General features: G+C 36.0%; 1 long non-coding RNA gene across 1 annotated transcript; it reads right to left on the minus strand.

The window, feature by feature from the left end:
- Positions 1–966: 966 nt before the first annotated feature.
- Positions 967–2,107, minus strand: LOC139028618 (uncharacterized). The gene is made up of 3 exons (XR_011480817.1): positions 2,063–2,107; positions 1,660–1,926; positions 967–1,083 (listed from the first exon to the last, which is right to left on the minus strand). It is a non-coding gene; the product is annotated as an uncharacterized lncRNA (long non-coding RNA).

Raw genomic sequence — 2,107 nt, forward strand, 5'->3', positions numbered from 1 at the left:
AATCATGTTAAACACTATTATTGCACACAGTGAGTCCATGCAACTTCTTATGTGACATGTTAAGAAAATCTTTACTCCTGAAATGATTTAGGCTTACCATAAGACAGGGGTTAAAAACTTCTGATTTTTAGACTTCTTGTTCTTGTCTAAAAACTAATTCACATTATGAGGATTGTGTGTAGGCCAGTAAACAACATCCTCAATTGAATCAATTTTAATGAGGAATGTAAAATGTTGGACCAATAAGACCAAAGATTTCATGGAAATTGATTGTAAAGGTTTTTATTACAGTGCAATAATAAAACAACCTTAAATTCAGCTCAATTGTTTCTTTTGATTTAACATTCAACATAAAAACTGACACAATAAACCTCTAAATAGATATAAACTGAAAAATTGATAATATTGTTATTCTGGAACTGCACAAAGATGCAGAGAAACGGGGACCAGTAATGTTAACACCATTCTGCCATCATGTAGACTTACTGCACCAACTTCCTGTCTTGTATCAGACCACTGTCTCTCCAACTAACTGTGTTCTCTCTCCTCAGTCATCATTGACTTTATATGGATTAAACTACCTTCAGTTGTCTAGTTTGAACTCAGCAGTTCCTCTATACTGGAACCCATTAAACAGATGCTCTGTGACCTCAACACTCAAAATAAATGGTCTAAAATAAAGAGTAGCCTACATCATCGTATCACCACTATAATAACAGTTAACACTTTTCATCCAGCAAATTCTACAAATAATCAGATATTCAAAGAGAACACAATTACAAATGTAACAAAGTATCAATATAAAACGAAAACAAATGACCAATACTGTACAAAAACCCACTTAATACCCATTGGCTAAATACTTAAAATGCACCTCATTTATTCACTTGTGCTTAAAGACCATCTAGGTTAAGTTTTAGGTTTTCATATACAAAAGCACAATCAGCATGATAAATATGTTTGCATTGAGGCTGGGAATATCTTTTTACCATGCAAAGAATACGACCAGGCTGAAAAGGAAAAGCAACCCCAAGGTTTTTCCTACAATCTCATAAAYCTTTGGGTTAACAGGCTCTTCTTTCCCTGTAAATAAAACACATATTATGGTCATCTGTTCCTAAAAGAGGAAACATTTTGCACATTGTCTAACATTACAATTTACACATATACTGTAGATGTACAGATGTAAGATCTTAATTTAGACAGTATTGTTGCAGCAAAATAATTCTCCTGCAATAGGATTTGAACGTTTATTCCGTAATATTGTTCCATTGGTGGTGAGGCTATTAGCTGGACAAAATAAGGCTACATGATTGGGAACCACACACGGCAAAACAACAAAGAAATAGAAAACATAGATTTCCCCACCCGAGTCACACCATGACCAAACATAGAGAATAAATAAGGATCTCTAAGGTCAGGGCGTGACAACCACATTTTACGTCAGGTTTTTGGTGAAGTTATGTAAATCAAAGCTTATCTGCATTTCCCACAATGCAACAATCTTCTCAGCAACAAAATGGTGATCAAATTAAGATCCTACAACCTTATCATACCAAGATACAAATAGCAGGTATGTAGAAGTATATCTCTTCTACATCTTTCTATATCTATAATATTCTTAATGTTGTACCGTATTGAATGTGCCAATGCTTCTACCTTAAATAGCCAGCTGCACTTCCTTTGACTTCCCACAGCCGTGACTATTTCTTGCTTCACAGTAGTACAGTCCTCCATCACTAACAGTCACATTGAAGGTGTAACTCTGTCCAGATGCTACCTGTATTGGTTTACCCCCACTGATCTGGAACCAGGTGAAGGTTGTCACAGGAGGGTTGGCTGTACTGCTGCAAGTGAGAATAACACAGCTGCCCATTAATACTGGATCAGCTGGACTGATGGAGGCCGAGGTGTCCTTAGGAGAGACTGAGGGAGAGGGGTTTATTTAGAATGTATCTGGATATGGTATATTGAATAGTCTCATCAAAACCACTCTATGACAATCATCAGTGAAAACATGATAGAATTATCTATTCTACAGGAACCGGTCACTAAATCTTACATGAAACGTTAAGCATCATGTTATGTTCAGCTGTCTTGTTGCTTG

Source organism: Salvelinus sp. IW2-2015, linkage group LG14, assembly GCF_002910315.2.
Source record: "Salvelinus sp. IW2-2015 linkage group LG14, ASM291031v2, whole genome shotgun sequence".
Classification (NCBI taxonomy): domain Eukaryota; kingdom Metazoa; phylum Chordata; class Actinopteri; order Salmoniformes; family Salmonidae; genus Salvelinus; species Salvelinus sp. IW2-2015.